Consider the following 18,464-nt stretch of genomic DNA (forward strand, 5'->3'; position numbering starts at 1 on the left):
CTTTCAGGGACCCGGCCTTTCTCTCCGTTCCTCCCTCCCGCCCCGCCGCCTCCCAGGCCTCCCTGGAGAACCGGGACCTGTGCCACTCCCTCTCTCGAGGAAAGGGTTAAGCGAGGGCAGGGTGGGGAGGGCCCCAGGAAACTCTGGGCTGGAAACCGGGCGGGCGGGCGGGCTGGAGACCGTAACAGCACCGCCTCCCGCCCCCCAAGTCTGGGGACAGCCAGGCGCTGGCAGGCAGCCCAGACCCTCCTGAAGCCCCCAAGGCTGGAGGGGCCTCCCCGCCCGAGCTTTCAGACTTGCGTTGTTTATGAAAGCCCTTTTTAGCAAGTTTGAGTTATACCCTGAGGCTTTAGATGAGAGCGAGGGTCTGGTGGGTAACACAGCCTCTGAGGGTTCCCGTGGAGAAAGGGTTGACCTTGACCCACAGCCAGCTGCTTGGCATCAGTGGTCAGCGACTAGCCCTGGGCTGGGGCCACCTCCAACACAAGCCCTTGAGGCATCCCCAGGACAAAGGACACCTTATGCAGCCCTGCGGCCTGAACAGAACCCGGCTCTGTGGAGGGCACAATCTGGGTCGTCTGGGCCGCCGTGACCTTTATTTTCCATACCAAACCCCAGCGCTGCTGTCTGACAGGCACGAGTGTACCTATGGAGACAAAGGGCAGTGGGTTTCAATAAGAGCTGCCCTGGAACATCTGCGTTTGTGTGCCTGCAGGCAAGGGGCCAAGAGTGCCCCCTGGAAGGAAGGGGCCCAACTGGGGGAGGGGAGATGGGCTGACACCACTTCTAGTCTGGACTGTACTCTGCCCAACCAGTCCCGCTCCCACTCTGCTTCTCCCTAGATTGGAATCCAGATAAGGGAAAAGGTGACCTGTATAACCTCTGGCTCCAAGGCCTGCGCGTTCCTAACCTGCCTCTCTAGAGCACCTTGAACAGACCCTGGGGTGAACTTATCTCTCCACTCTTCACACCTCTATCTGCTCTCCCTTTAGCAAAAGAAGCCCCTGCCTTATTATTATGCTTCTCCTCTGAAGCAAGGTGCCAACCAACTACCCCTGCTCCCTACTAATAAATACTTAACTCTTGCTGCTCTCTTCCAATTAACTGTGGACCTCAAGCATCTTAAAGGAAAAGTCTCAGCTTTAACCCTGTGTTCAAAGAGGCATGTGGAGGGTGGAAAGAGGTCAAGCTTAGAGTCAGGTACTTGATAAATGGGAAAAAGAGGGTAATTTATTTAAACTCTTGTGCCTCGCCCTAACTGGTTTGGCTCAATGGATAGAGCGTTGGCCTGTGGACTCAAGGGTCCCAGGTTCGATTCCGGTCAAGGGCATGTACCTTGGTTGCAGGCACATACCCAATAGGGAGTGTGCAGGAGGCAGCTGATCAATGTTTCTCTCATCGATGTTTCTAACTCTCTATCCCTCTCCCTTTCTCTCTGTAAGAAATCAATAAAATATATTTTTTTAAAAAACTCCTGTGCCTCCATTTCCTTAGCTCATAAAAATGGAGGCAATATTACCTACAGCACAAGTTGTAAATCATACCACACAGGTACAGGTACTACACCTGGCACATTGCTGGCAAGGAGTAAACATCCAATACATTTTAGTTTTGTTTTGTTTTAATATATTTTATTGATTTTTTACAGAGAGGAAGGGAGAGAGATAGAGAGTTAGAAACATCGATCAGCTGCCTCCTGCACATCCCCCACTGGGGAAGTGCCCACAACCCAGGTATATGCCCTTGACCGGAATCGAACCCGGGACCTTTCAGTCCGCGGGCCGACGCTCTATCCACTGAGCCAAACCGGTTTCAGCACATTTTAGTTTTTTCTTCCTAGATCTTGTCTCTTCTCCACCACCTCAGCTCTGGCCACTATGTCACCATACTTCCCCAGAGATGCCCCTCCTTCCTTCCCTTTTGAACCTCAATGTCTGGGAGATACCACGGGTCTAGCTCCTAGATCAGACTCTCCTTACTCTTCCTGCTACCCCATTCCCCTCCTGCCTCTCCACCTGCATGTAGTGGGCTTAATTAGATATCCTGTTTCTAGTCCCAGCTTTGCCAGTGATGAGTTGTATACTCTAAAACAGATAGCTAAATCCCTTGACCTCTCCAGGCTTTCTCATCTAAATTCATTCATTGGACCAAATTCATTCGCTCATTCAACAAATTCAACACATATTTATTCAGTGCCTACCATGAGCCAGGCCCTGGGAATGTAGCATTGACTAAGACAGGTATCTCCTGCCTTCATGGAATAGACAAAAAAAAGAAGAAAACAGCTGTGATTTCAGAGAAAGATACATATTCTGCTGGAAATAAAACGAGGTGTGGTGGTGGAGAGTGCTCTGATGGAGACTCTCTGGTTGAAGTGATACTTCGCTAGAGGGAGAGCAAGAACATGGGCTCTGAGATGGAACACTCTACGCTCTTAACAAGTGTTGATCTAAGTTTCTCCCCAGCTTGAATACATTTAGCCATTCCTTGACTAGAATATTAGGTTAAAACTTGTTGGATTATGTTGGAGGCCTTCCTCTCCCTGACCCAAATTTACCTTCCCAAGCTTGTATGGAAAGATCCCAGATCAAGTCCAAATAGAATTAGATATGTCTAGGCATGTCTGTCAACAGGGCAGCACACCTTGCCAGGAGCCTGCTTGCATAAGGAATGAGAAAATTCTGGGAGAAAACTCATTGTGATTAAAGGAGGGGGCTCTCTGTGATCCTGACAGTAATAGATCTTATCCCGCCAGGCTCCAGAGAGACAGGCAGTTCTGTCACTAGACCTCCCCACCGAGCCCAGACCATGCCTAGCCCAGTTCCTGGGGATGGGGGTGGGGAGCCCTGGGACCCAGGCAGCCAGTTGGGAAACTTTGTGTGGTGTAACCCAGAGGGAAGACAGGCTTCTCCCTGACTTTGCCAGAGTTCCTGAGCACCTTGCCTTCCTGGAGAGCTCTCACCAGAGCAGAAGTGGTTTCCCAGAGGCACATAGAATGGTCAAGACTTAATGTGGTTCCAAATGAGCAGGTGGAGGCAAAAGCCAAGGAAACTAGAGTTACTCTGGGGGTTGGGGGAGGAGGGGAGATGGTGACACCCCCTGTTGTCAGGATCTGGGTAGGAAACACATGGTCCTCTCAAAGGGATGGCTGATGGTATTTTAAAGAATAGATTGTTGTTGTTATTAATCCTCACCCAAGGATATTTTTTCCACTGCTTTTTAGAGGGAGTGGAAGGAAAGGAGGAGGAGGAAGAGAAAGAGAGAAACATCAATGTGAGAGACACTTATGTAGATTGGTTGCCTCCTGCACATACCCCAAACAGGGCCGGGGATGAAACTGCAACTAATGTATGTGCCCTTGATGATGAATCGAACCCACAACCCTCTGTCTGAGAGATAATGCTCTAACCACTGAGCAAACTTGCCAGGGCTAAAGAATAGATCTTGTATGGGGATGTGGGCAGGGTTAAAGAAAATGAACAAGGAAACGGTGACTCTAAATGACACACTGAATCAGATAGATGGATTTCATTGATAGTTACAGAACATTTCACCCTAAAGCTGCAAAATGTATACATTCTTCTAAAGTGTTACACATGGAACATTCTCAAAGATAGACCACATGTTAGGACACAAAACAAGTCTATACAAATTCAAAAATATTGAAATCATATCAAGCATCTTCTCAGATCACAAAGGAATGAAATTAGAAATCAACTACAGTAAAAACACTCAAAAACATTCAAACACCTGGAGGCCAAATAGCATGTTATTAAACAACTAGAGGCCCGGTGCACAAAAATTTGTGCACTGGGGGGAGGGGGGTGCGGGGAGGGGGGGTCCCTCAGCCCGGCCTGTGCCCTCTCCCAGTCTGGGACCCCTCGGGAGATAACAACCTGCTGGCTTAGGCCTGCTCCCGGGTGGCAGAGGGCAGGCCCAATCCCTAGGTGCAGCCCCTGGTCTGGCTCAGAGCAGGGCCCATTGGGGAGTTGGGGCGCCACCCCCTGTCATGCACAGAGCTGCAGGGCGATCAGGGGTTTGGTCGCTGCCCCCTGTCACGCTGATCCCCGTGCTGGGAGGTCTCCTTGCTCCACTGATCCCGGGGCCAGGACCCCTCTCACTCCACTGATCCCAGGCCAGGAGGCCTCTCGGCTCCGCTGATCCCGGGGTCCTGAGGCCTCGCAGCTCCGCTGATCCTGGGCCAGGAGGCATGTCTGCTCCACTGTTCCTGGGGCCCTGAGGCCTCTCTGCCCTGCCGCTTCAGGGCTGTTTGGCTTTGCTCTGCTTGGAGCCTGAGTATGCAAATTAACCGCCATCTTTTAGCTTCTATAATTGAAACATTGTATCTTTTGGAGTTGTTGCTTCAGGAGCTCAGAGCCCCCCAGCTGCAGACGGGGAACCTTGGCTTCCTCATGCTGGGGCAAGCAAGCCTCCCTGTTCGCATCAGCTGCCTGGCTGCCAGCCGCCATCTTGGCTGCCAGTTAATTTGCATATCTCGCTGATTAGCCAATGGGAAGGGTAGTGGTCGTACGCCAATTACCATGTTTCTCTTTTATTAGTGTAGATGAATGGGTTACCAATGAAATCAAGGAAGAAATTTAAAAAACTTCCTGGAAACAAATGAAAATGAACATACAACAACCTAAAATCTATGAGACACAGCAAAAGCAGTCCTGAGAGGAAAGTTCATAGCCCCACAGGCCTACCTCAAAAAAAAAAAAAAAAAAAAACAAACAAGAAATATCAGCAACAAACTATTTAACCCTACAACTTAAAGAACTAGAAAGAGAACAACAAGAAAGTCCTTAAAAGTAAGTAGAAGGAAGGAAATAATAAAGATTAGAGCAGTAACAAATAACATACAGGGACAGATCCAAAGACAGAGAAACAGCGATCAGACTATTAATCCCCAGAGGGAAAGTAGGGGAGGGAGGGGGCAAGGGGAAGAGATCAACCAAAGGACTTGTATGCATGCATATAAGCCAAACTAATGGACATGGACAACAGGGGGATGAGAGCATGAGTTGGGGGGGGGGGGGGGAGAGAGGGGGGAGGATGGGGATTTAATGGGGGGGATGAGGACACATTTGTAATACCTTAATTAATAATTTTAAAAAATAAAAATAAAGAAATAAATAACATAGACACTAAAAAAACAAAAACAAAAAAATCAATGAAACCAAGAGTTGGTTCTTTGAAGAGATAAACAAGAGTGATGAACCTTTAGCCAGACTCATCAAGAAACAAAGAGAGAAGACCAAAATAAATAAAATCAGAACAAAAGAGGTGAAGTAACAACTGACACCACAGAAATACAAAGGATTGTAAGAAAATACTATGAACAACTATATGCCAACAAACTGAATAATGGGGATGAAATGGACAAATTCCTAGAAAAATACAATCTCCCAAAACTGAATCAGGAAGAATCAGAAAACCTAAATTAACAACTGATGTAATAGAAGCAGTAATCAAAAAATGTACTGTAAACAAAAGCCCTGGTCTGGATGGCTTCACAGGGGAGTTTTACCAAGCATTCAAAGAATAACTAACACCTATACTCCTCAAACTATTCCAGAAAATCCAAGAGGAAGGACTACTTCCAAGTTCTTTTTATGAGGCCAGCATTATCCTAATTCCAAAACCAGATAAAGACACTACAAAGAGAATTACAGGCCAACATCCCTGATGAACACAGATGCTAAAATCCTCAACAAAATATTAGCTAATCGAATCCGGCAAGATACTAAAAAGATCATATACCATGACCAAGTGGGATTTATTTCAGGAATGCAAGGCTGGTACAAATATTCACAAATCAATAAATGTGATATACCACATAAACAAATTGAAAGACAAAAATCACATGATCATATTAATAGACGCAGAGAAAGCATTCAACAAAATACAACACCCATTTTTGATAAAAACTCTCAGCAAAGTGGGAATAGAGGGATCATAGCTCAATATAATAAAGGCCATATATGACAATCCTGCTGCGAACATCATAATCAATGGGCAAAAACTAAAACCATTTCCCCTAAGAACAGGAACAAGACAGGGATGTCCGCTTTTCACCACTCTTACTCAACATAGTACTGGAAGTCCTAGTCACAGTGATCAGACAAGAAGAAAACATGAAAGTCATCCAACTTGGAAAGGAGGAAGTAAAACTCTCATTATTCGCAGATGACATGATATTGTACATAGAAAACCCTAAACTACTAGATTTAATAAATTAATTCGGCAATGTAGCAGGATACAAAATTAACACCCAGAAATATATGGAACTTTTATACACCAATAATGAATTTTAAAAAGAGAAACTAAACAATCCCATTTACCATTGCAAAAAATAATAATAATAATAAGATACTTAGGAATAAACTTAACCAAGGAGGTAAAAGACTTGTACTCGGAAAACTATGAGACGTTGAAAAAAGAGAAAGAGGCCAGAACCGGTTTGGCTCAGTGGATGGAGCGTCGGCCTGCGGACTGAGGGGTCCCAGGTTCGATTCCGGTCAAGGGCATGTGCCTGGGTTGCGGGCACATCCCCGGTGGGAGATGTGCAGGAGGCAGCTGATCGATGTTTCTCTCTCATCGATGTTTCTGACTCTCTATCTCTCTCTCTTCCTCTCTGTAAAAAATCAATAAAATATATTTAAAAAAAAAAAAAAAAGAAAAAGAAAAAAGAGAAAGAGGAAGACATAAATGATTGGAAGAATATACTGTCTTCATGGATTGGTCGAATTAACATCATTAAAATGTCCATACTACCCAAAGCAATCTATAGATTCAATGCAATCCCTACTAAAATACCTCATGTTACAGGCCTGGTACCCTGGCTCTTCGTGAAATTAGATGTTATCAGAAGTCCACTGAACTTCTGATTGGAAAACTTCTCTTGCAGCATCTGGTGTGAGAAATTGCTCAGAACTTCAAAACAGAACTGCGCTTCCAGAATGCAACTATCGGTGTTTTGCAAGTGAGGCCTATCTGGTTGGCCTTTTTGAACACACCAATCTGTGTGCTATCCATACCAAACGTGTAACAATTATGCCAAAAGACGTCCCGCTAACATGTTGTATATGGGGTGAATGTGCTTAAGAATCCACTATGATGGGAAACATTTCATTCTTTAAAAGAAAAATTCTCTTCTTCCTGTTATTGGTAGTTCTGAACATTAGATATTTTTTGTTTCTTTTTTAAAAATTTATTTTATTGTTGAGTTACAGATGTTCCCCATTTCCCCCTTTTGCTCTCCTCCTTCCCTCTCCCACCCCAACTCCAGGCCTTCACCTGTTTATTGTCTGTGTCCATGGGTTATGAATATATGCTTATAAGTTCTTTGGTTAATTTCTTCCTGCTCTCTTTCCTGCCTTCCTTCTAAGATCTGTCCATCTGTTTCATGCTTCCATGTCTGTGGTCCTATCTTGTTCGTCAATTTATTTTGTTCCTTAGATTCCACATATAAGTGAGATCGTGTGATATGTGTCTTTCTCTGACTGGCTTAGCATAATATTCTCCACATCCCTCCATGCTATCTCCAAGGGTAAGAGCTCCTTCTTTTTACAGCTGCATACTGTTCCACTGTACACAGCTTCTTTATCCACTCATCCACTGATGGGCACTTGGGCTGTTCCAGATCTTAGTTATTGTAAATAATGCTGCTATGAACATAGGGTGCATGCATATATTCTTGAACATTAGATATTTTTTCCCATGCTGTCAAAAGGTACCTAAGGCCCTGGCTGGTTTGGCGCAGTGGATAGAGCATCAACCTGCAGACCGAAGGGTCCCAGGTTCAATTCCAGTCAAGGGCACATGCCAAGGTTGCAGGCTTGACCCCCAGTGGGGGCATGCAGGAGGAAGCCAATCAATGATTCTCTCTCATCATTGATGTTTCTATCTCTCTCTCCCTCTCCCTTCCTCTCTGAAATCAATAAAAATATATATATATTTTTAAAAGGTACCTAAGTATATGATTGCAAGTGGAAAATAGTGGAAAAAGTGGCCAGAAATCAAATATTGGCAGTTTTTCCATTTTCATCTGTGTGTAAATTTGTTAAATATAAATGTGAGGACAGAAAGCATTAATGCAAGTCAAAATGTTTTAGTGAACACATCTCAGCAGTTCAACTTTATAACAATACTAGAGGCCCGGTGCACAAAATTTGTGCACTGGGGGGTGGGGTCCCTCAGCCCAGCCTGCGCCCTCTCGCAGTCCAGGAGCCCTCAGGGGATGTCCTACTGATGACTTAGGCCCAAGCGGGCCTAAGCCGTCAGTCAGACATCCTTAGCACTGCCACGGAGGCGGGAGAAGCTCCCACTATGTCGCTGCGCTCACCAGCCATGAGCCTGGCTTCTGGCTGAGCAGCGCTTCCCCTGTGGGAGCTCACTGACCACCAGGGGGCAGCTCCTGCGTTGAGCATCTTCACCCTGGTGGTCAGTGTGTGTCATAGCGACCAGTCATTCCACTGTTCGGTCTATTTGCATATTAGCCTTTTATTATATAGGATAAATGAACCTGTTAAATTTTTCTGGACAATGTCAGCATTTGGATGTGTTTTTTTATTTTATTTTATTTATTGATGAGAGAGAGAGAGAGATCTACCCATTGCTCTATTTATTTATGCATTCATTGGTTGCCTCTTATATGCTCCCCAATTGGCTTAGACCTCAGGAGTCCAGGTAGCCTGACACTAACTACCCAGGTTGTACCCCCAAAAGGGAAACTCTTCTTAGTAAGAAACACATCCTCTATTTCATAATGGCCCTTTGTTTCCCCCACAGAGTTCCCAAAGCCAGAGTTTCTCATACCTAAGTGGTTTGCTCTCTGTCTCTTTTCAATTATATTACAAATTAACAGCTTGACTCTGTTGTTTCACTGTTGGCAAACACTGGGGTGATATAGTCTTTCACAGTGGTGCTGGCATTTCCATAGGACAAACTTCCATAGAACTGATGCATTAAGGGCTCTGCATGCTTAGATTGTTCTCCAGAATTATGGTGCACTCACACTAAAAATTTATGTGGCCAATAAAAATAATGAGGTAGATGATTTATCAATTTCTTAGACTGGGTGGGGGGGGTTGGCACGCAGGCTGCAAAACAAGACACCTGACATGGTTTTAAAATGAGGATGGGTAGAAGTGTGTAGGGACTGCGGGATGAGACTTCCACTTCCACTTTCTGCTTCTTAGTGCTTTACAGTCTTTTAATATTTTAAAATATTTTTAATAAGCGGGTACTGCCTTTATAATTTTTTAGAATTAACGGGAGGAAGATAGACCTGTTCTTATACAAATATATCAATACCTCCAAGAGGAAATTCTTCTTTCTGTTCCAACTGACATGAAGCGGCTACGCCCACCTCTCCTGAGCTCATTCTAAAAGACCATCCCTAAGATTTAGGATTACTGTTTATCTTGGCTTGAGCTGGCAAAGAGGGCCTCTGTCCCTGACATCATACCAGATACGGTGATTTCTGCCTTGTCTCTGTCCTGACATATTGCCAGCCCTTCCTAGAAGAAGCCTGGGGTGGGACCCATGGGGATCTACTCCCTGGTTTCCCAGGGACACCAGAGGACACTGGTGGCTCCCACAATTACCCCATATTTACTGCCACAAAACACCGATGCACTTTGGGAAATTGTTGCAAAAACACACACACACACACACACACAAAACACAAGAGCAACATTTCAGAGCTCTCTGGGTGTTGAGCCGGGGCTTGGACGCTGGCTGTAAGGGCGTGGAGAGTAAGTGGCTGCGGGGAGGCTGGAGGTCTGGTGGGGGGACAGTGAGCACAGCGTGTGCTGGGGCATATGCAGAGACTTGCCTGGCAGCCCCTGAGAGAATGATGTGGGACAAAGCTGGTCAAATGGGGGCTGGTCAAACGAGGTCAGAGGCCATCACAAGTCAAGCAAAGCAGAGTAGTCAGTGGGGATCTTTGGGAAAGAGGGGTCTTTAGCAGGTGCATGACTAATTAAAGCCCTCCTCCCTCTCCTGCTCCTCACTCATCCAATCAATCATTAAGTCTTACAAGACACGATTGATTTCTCCTTTCTTCAGTGGTAAGTACTGAGTGCCTCCCATGTGCCAAACTGTTCCAAGTGCCGGAGCTACATCAGTGATCATGGTCCTGCTCTCATGGAGCCTATGCCGAGAGCTGGACAAACGATGGCATAATTAATCATTGTAATTTTACTGTGTTGTGAAGAAAAGGAATGCTGTAAGTCCTGCAGTTAAAAATAATTAACTTTATTTACCTGTGCTTCCTATACTTACCTCAGAAACCACTCCCCTCCTCTCTATGTTTTCCCTGTACATACAGACCTTATTTTTAGAGCAGTTTTAGGTTCTTAGCGAAGTTGAGTGGGAAGTACAGAGTTCCCACAGGCCCCCTCCCTCCACACATGCATGGCCGCCCTCACCATCAGCATCCAGCACCAGTGTGGTACTTTTGTTACAACAGATGAACCAACGTTGGCACATCATTACCAACCAAAATCCATAGTTTACAGTAGGGCCCTTCTTTCTTCATCCTTTTAAAAAATATAATAACACTGTATTACACTGAAAGTCGCAGCTCTATGCAGTAGAAAGCTTACAGGTTCTAAGAGGGAACTGAGCACTTAGATTAGTGTTTTGCACAAGCAGTTCATTCACTGCTTCTCCTTGTCTGATCCATGAATGTGTCCTTATCTTCTGAGATTTACTTGGTTCAGAAGCCACAGGAACCACCCTGCCCAGGCTACTGGAATTAACTTTAAATTGATCTGCCAGCCACCAGACCATCCCAACCCCCCCCCACCACCGCCACCCCTGATTCACCTCCGACTCCAGACCCCCCGTTAAGTGAAGAATACTACTGTCTCCATGGCATAAGCTTGCTCAGGCATTTTCAGTAACTCTCTAGCAGTGGTTTTTAAATATTATTTTTTCATTTTTTATTGGCTTTATTGGGGTGACATTGGTTAATAAAATTATATAGGTTTCAAGTATACAATTCTATAGCCTCATCTGTATATTGTATTGTATGTTCACCACCCCGAGTCAAGTCTCCTTCCATCACCATTTATCACCCCTTTACCTTTGCCTACCTCCCCCAGCCCCCACCCTCTCCCGCTGGTAATCACCATACTATTGTCTGTGTCTATGAGGTTTTCCAATATTATTATCCATGGAACCCATTTGGTGATGGCAGTTGAATATAGTGATTAAAAGCATAGGCTCTGACATCTGGAGCCCAGAGACTACATCCCAGCTCTAAGAATCCCAGCTTCCTCATCTTTAAAGAGGATAATAATACTACCTAGTCAAAGAGGTGGGAGATTGGGGGACATTAAATGAGATAAAGCATACAAAGTGCTTACTAGAGTGTATAATACACATTTCTAATCATTAGCTGTTAGTGTTGTTGTTGTTGTCGTTGTTGTTGTTACTGCTCAAAGGAAATCTTAAGCCTTAGCCGATTTGGATAGAGCTTCAACCTGTGGACCAAAGGGTCCCAGGTTCGATTCCAATCAAGGGTACGTACCTTGTTGCAGGCTCCTCCCCCACCTGGGCCCTGGTCAGGGATAGTACAGAAGGCAACCCAATCAATGTGTTTCTCTCACATCGATGTTTCTCTCTGTCTTTCCCTCTCTCTTCCACTCTCCCCTAAAAATCAGTGGGAAAATATCCTTGGGTGAGGATTAACAACAACAACAAAAAAGGAAATCTTAAAATCTGAGCTATGATATCAGTTGATATGATGTGAACACCATAGTTCTACCAGCTTACAGGACTGTCTCACCTCTCAGCCCTGTCTGCACTCCCCAACCCAAAATTCACTGTTCACCATTACAACATTCCAGACCATACTGATCATTTACTTTGCATCAATATGTCATGGAATCTCAAATTTTTATCCACACTATTCCTTCACTTCCTCTTACCCAGGTAAATCCTACTGCAGTCTGAGGTTTCAATCAAACACTACTTCCCACTTCCTTTTGAAGCCTCTCTCCAACCACTTCTCTGACCCAGTAGCACTCACTAGCTTTACCAGCTGCACTCAACCTTTCCCTTCTTGTTCCTCCTCCCAACCTGGTGAATTTATTTGCTAGATACACTCTCTGAGTATGACCACAGTTGAACAAATTCTTAGTTAAATCTCTGGTCTCTCATGCAATAAAGTCTATTAGATCACAGGTGCGTGTGAGAGACATTTATATAGGCATAAATTTCAAGGTGCTCTATTTCATCTGGAAGAATCATTCCCTGATATAGTGGGTTGAATAGTGCCCACCTGGAACCTCAGAATGTGGCATTATTTGGAAATAGAGTCTTTGCTAATGTAATTAAGATGAGATCATACTGGGTTAGAGTGGTCTCTGAATCCAATATTGACCAGTGTCCTTATAGGAAGAGAAGAATAGACAGAGACACAGAGGAGAAGACCATCCGGAGATGGAGGCTGAGACTGAGGCTGGAGCGATGCAGGAAGGAACAAGCCAAGGACGGCTAGGAGCCCTCAGACGCTGGAAGAGGTGAGGAAGGATCCTTCCCCAGAGCATGTAAGAACTTGGCCCTGTTGACACCTTGATTTTGGACTTCTGATCTCTAGACTGTTAAAGAATAAATTTCTGTTGTTTTAAGCCACCCAATTTGTGGACATTTTTATGGCAGCCCAGGGCAACTAATATAATTAGCTTCAACATTTAAACTACATTTAGTAAAAAATTACTTATATGCCACTCATATCACTCCACTGGCGCAAATGGGTGAGTGATGTGTAGGACGTATTTGACCTCATCACATACTGTCCTCCATAGTTATTGCCAGAAATGCTAAAAGACAGTGAGCACAAACAGTAGTCAGGCAGGAGACCCGCCTGGTCAGCAGGACCTGAGATAAGCAGTAGACAGTGATAGGAAGTCTGATGAACTGGAGATGGGACGTCCAGTCTCAGTGGGCCAGTAGTTACTCAGCTCTAGCAGTTTGTTGCCAAATCTCCCCATTTTTTAAGAAAAAATAGTAAGCCTGATCTTTACATGAAATAGAATTTTGTTTTTATGTTGGCAACTGTGGAAGACTGCAAAACATAACCTCAAATTCCTCTCCCTTTGCAATGTGACACTATTGCCATTCCTCCCATCAGAGGTTGGAGTCTGGCCCTGTCTGGTGTCTTGTGTTGGCCAATAGGATTCAGTGTGGGTGACATTTGCAACTTTGAGCCACAACCTCAAAGTTTGGTTTTCACCCTCTTAGAATTCTCTGCCATCATGTAGAAGAGCCCAAGACCACCTGAAGGAGAGCGAGGTCCCACGTGGAGAGTAGCCATGTGGTCAGAGAGAAGGCAAGTCATCCCAGCCGTTCCAGCTGTCTCAGCTGGGGTCTCAGACATGGGAGTGAGGCCATCTAGGACCAACTAGCTGAACTGCCCACTGAATGCAACCACCTATGCATACCCAGGTGAGACCAGCAGAAGAACCTCCAGAGTAAACCAGAGAATCATGGGCAAATGTAAATCATTGTTGTTATAAACCACTAAATTGGGGTGGTTTGTTACACAGAAATAGATAGCAGGAAGAAATTTTTAAAGCACCATGCCCACCAAACACCTCAAGTCACTAGCTAGTGATCTCTTAACTGTGAAGCCCTAGAGGACAGGAACTGTGTCTTATTGATCTTGGTTTCTGCAGTGCCTACCATTTCGTGGTACTTATTACTTAGTAAATCCTTGTGAATAAGTAAATGTGGCTCTGTGACAAACTCCTGCCCAGCTGCAGCCCCCTTAAGGACAGGTCTTTGTCACACATGCCTTTTTCATGCCAGCAGAGACTAACAGTAGTCCCGCAAGCTATATATATATATATATATATATATATATATATATATATATATATATATATATATACACTAGAGACCCAGTGCACAAAATTCGTGCACTGGTAGGGTCCCTAGCAGCTGCCAGCTGCCAGCTGCCAGCCTGGTACTCCCTCCCTTCCCCTGGCTGCTGCCGCCACCGCTGGCCAGGGCCTCCTCCCTTCCCCCAGCCGAACTCTGGTCGAGGGGACAATTTGCATACTACACTTTTATTATATCAGATATAGATATAGATAGTTATAGATGTAGATGTAGATGTAGATGTAGAGCAGCGGTTCTCAACCTGTGGGGCGCGACCCCTTTGGCGGTCAAACGACCCTTTCACAGGGGTCACCTAAGACCATCCTGCATATCAGATATTTACATTATGATTCATAACAGTAGCAACATTACAGTTATGAAGTAGCAACAAAAATAATTTTGTGGTTGGGTCACAACATGAGGAACTGTATTTAAAGGGCCAGAAGGTTGAGAACCACTGATGTAGAGGTAGAGGTAGAGGTAGAGGTAGAGATAGAGATATAAAAGAATGTTTGGCCGAAACCGGTTTGGCTCAGTGGATAGAGCGTCGGCCTGCGGACTGAGAGGTCCAGGTTCGATTCTGGTCAAGGGCATGTACCTGGGTTGCGGGCACATCCCCAGTAGGAGATGTGCAGGAGGCAGCTGATTGATGTTTCTCTCTCATCGATGTTTCTGACTTTGTCTCTCTCCCTTCCTCTCTGTAGAAAATCAATAAAATATATTTTTTAAAAAAAAGAATGTTTGATAAATAATGAATTAGTACTGTAAACTGCATAAAAAATGGAATTTTGGATGGCTACTGAATAATTAAGCCAACAAGAATTTTAGTGACAGTAAGAGAAGGTCACTCTGACCAATGACAACCTCAAAGAAACAACAGTGGGGAGTCTTGATCAAGGCAGGAATCTGTGTAAGGCCATCCACCCAAAACTGGGAAACTCCAAAACCAGGCGAGACTGTGGTCAGTAGCCGGTGGGGTGCTCAGTCAGGAAATGTTAGAATTTTCAGGCTAGAGAAAATAATACAAAACAAACCAAAATGGAAGAGAAACGTAATCTTCCCTGCCTTGCAAAAGCCTTTTGTGCTCTCCACAATCACTCACGTTAGGGGCAAGCAAGCAAGTGTCTCAGCGCCTGATTGAATCTATGTACTATAGCTTTGTCTGCACAGCCAGGGTGTGGGGCTGGCCAGGTACCAGGCAGGTCAAGGCTTTGGCCTACTTTCTTCCTCTGCCCTCTGCCACCAGGGGGACAGGAATGAAGAAGACCTCTCTCTGAGGCTGAACAACATCCTTAAAGAGCCTAAAGAATGAAGAGGAAAGGGGCTCAGTTCTGCCCCCAATCAGCCCATCTACCCCTTCCCCACTCCACCCTTTCAGCCAGAGACTGGGGAGGTAGGACTTGGCCATCCTGTATTTTATCTAGCAACCCTGAGTGGGGGCCACTTCTACAGGCTCCTCTGTACACTGCTGCTTGTGACATGAACTCCTGGAGTGTTAGAACTGGGAGGGATCTCAGGCACTGTTTGGACCAGTCCAACCCCTGCATTTTGCTACATAGAAGTGCACAATTTCCAAACAGGAGCACGAAGCCCAGAGCCTTTGATTAAAAGTCTGAAGTTCAAGCTTTGGGTTGTCTGGCTGCCTTATTTGAAGGCAGCCCTGGGTGTTTACTTTTCTCCTTTTTTAAAGTTTATTTTTCAATCACAGTTGATATAGAATATTGGCTTAGTTTCAGGTGTACAACATAGCAATTGGACATTTTATATACCTTACGAAGTGATTACCTCGATAAGTCTAGTACTCATCTGACAACATGCATAGTTATTATATTATTGACTTCATTCCCTATGCTGTACTTCACTAGATGTTTACTTTCAACCTAATTTTACCCATGCAATAAGAAATTGGATGCAGTATTGTAGAAAATACGGTTGGACCTGGCATTAGAAGATAGCCTTCAAATGCCAGCTCTGTCCTTAAGGAGCTCTGTGACTATATAACATGACTTAAGGCCTCTCTGCCTCAGCTTCCTCGTTATAAAATGAGGACAGTAATAGGAGCAGCATCTCAGGATTGTTGGGAGAGGCTTAAATGAGGTGAGCTATATAAAGGGTATGATGATGCCCCAGGAGGTGAGCACGCCCTTCTGTTGCTGTTGCTCTTAACAAACATCTCTGACCTTTGGTTTGGGATTGCAGCAAACTTGGAGTAAAACATGTAAAGCACTCTCCTAACATGCATCACAAAAATGGCAGCTTTTATTATTCACTAGAGGCCCGCTGCACAGATTCCTGCACCAGTGGGGTCCCTCAGCCTGGCCTGCAGGGATCAGGCCGAAACCGGCTCGCCGACATCTCCGAAGGGGTCCCGGATTGCAAGAAGGTGGTTCTCGGGTGGTGCACCCTGGAATCAGGCTCCCTCCTCTCTGGTTCCGGATGCTTCACCCGAGAAGAGAAGCGCAGCTGCCAAGTCACTGTAGCTCTGCAGCTCCTGCGTTAAGCGTCTGCCCCCTGGTGGTTATTGGGCGACATAGCTACTGGTCAGACAATCGAATGGTAGGATGGTCACTTAGGCTTTTATATATATAGATTATAACTCTTTGTATCTGTTCAAGGAGATACAGAGTCATAAACACTGTCTCTGCTCTTTAGGACCTTACAATTTAGTAGGGGAGACAGGGAAGGCTCCCTAAAAATATAGTGAACAAGGCAAATCTACGATTACTAAGGGCCAAATGACTGCTGATCCTGAGGAGAACCAGTCCTCAAGGAGTGAGCTGAGCAATTGCAGAAGAGGGTCTGGATGTGAAGTTCACAGGGGAACAGGGGCATTACTTTTCTAACCTTCTCCACCTCTCCCCCACCCCCAACCCTTCACCTTGTTATTGCTGCCCCCTGGTGTTGGTCACCTTCCTAGCATTCCTGGGTGATAACCTCAGCACTGTCCATGCTGGGCAGTCTAGGGGGAGGGGCTGTCACCTACCACAGGGCACAGCCAAGCAAGACTTGAAGCTCAGCGATCCCACTGGGAAGGAAGGGGGAGTCTCTTCTTTAGGATTTACGATGGGCCCCCAATCCAATGACAGGTGTCTTATTAAGGGAAATTTGGCAGCAGAGACATGGAGGAGACACAGAGAAGAATTCCATGTGATGACAGAGGCAGAGATTGGAGCGATGCTTCTACAAGTCAAGGAGTACCAAAGACCCAGCAGCCGGCAGAAGCCAGGAGAGAGGACTGGGACATATTCTCCCTCAAAGCCTCCAGAAGGAACCAATGCTGCCAACAATTCCACTTCAGACTTCCAGACTCCTGAACTATGAGAGCCACCAGTTTGTGATGCTTTGTAATGAAATTTTAGGAAACTAAGATTTCAAAAAGGGCTAAAAGGAATTAGCAGAACATAAAAGTGGAATGCCACCTAGTCATGGAGCTGCCCCCTTCCCCAACTTTGGCCCCTGGCATCCTGCCCTCCCAGGATCCTGTCTCAGTGCAGGAGAGGCTGCTTAGACACGGACCTAACTAGATTGCTCAGGTTCAAGCCCAAGAGAGAGAAGCACAGAGAGCTGCTCCTTCTAACTCTTCCCAGAGCCTCTGTGACAAATCCACATTTCCTGACCTTGGATGCTTTTCATCCAGGATAAAACACTGACAATGGAAATCTCCCTTCGTTTCAGAGAATGTCTTGTCCACCCCTCCCCCATCCCCCCAAAAGTGATGGATCCAAACTATATCAAAATACAGCCGACCACCACTGCTACAAGAGATACACAAGCAGCAGGAGAGAAGAGGCTCAGTGACCTCCCTATGAGGTGCCTATGAGGTCCCCAGTATTTCCCCACATTACACAGGGTTCTGCAATTGCAATTGCCTGTTAATTCTTGCATTCCATGAGGGAATGAACCATGTTTGTTTCATTCAGTGTCCTATCCCCTGTAGCTAGCACAGAGGCTGGCACGTAGTAGGAGTACAGCTAGGCAGCTAGGGCCCACGTATGTGAGGGGTGTGCTAGAGATCACATAGCTAGTTCGCAGAGCTAGAACTCCAGCCCAGGACCTTTTCTGTTCCCTGTTAAGAATATTCTACATAGCTGAGCTAAGTAGTAGGCAGAGCCCAGACTTCTCTTGCCTGAACTACCTCAAAACCCTTCTTTCTGATCTCCCTGCCACTATCTCTCCACACAGCTTCTAAATCTTAAATCTCACACACACACACACACACACACACACACACACACACACACAACTGTAGACCCTTTGACCAACTAAGTGAATGACTCCCTGTTATCTGTACTCCTTAGCATGGCCTGTTCAAGCATCCCAAGTCTGATTTCTACACACCTGTTTGGTCTTGACCTCATACACTTTAACCCCTAGTCATGACCCCTATCTTGTTTACACGAAAAACTCCCACTCTCCCTTAAAGACCCAGCTCAAAATCACCTGCCTTTGTAAAACGTTTTTTACCCTCCCACTTGGGCTTAGTCCCAGTGTTTCCATAGCAACCTATCATTTCTGCCTCTCATACAGCTCAGACCAACACCCACCCCCAATCTCCAGGCAGGAAGGTC

The sequence above is a fragment of the Myotis myotis genome, unplaced genomic scaffold, assembly GCF_014108235.1.
Source record: "Myotis myotis isolate mMyoMyo1 unplaced genomic scaffold, mMyoMyo1.p scaffold_m19_p_1, whole genome shotgun sequence".
Classification (NCBI taxonomy): Eukaryota; Metazoa; Chordata; class Mammalia; order Chiroptera; family Vespertilionidae; genus Myotis; species Myotis myotis.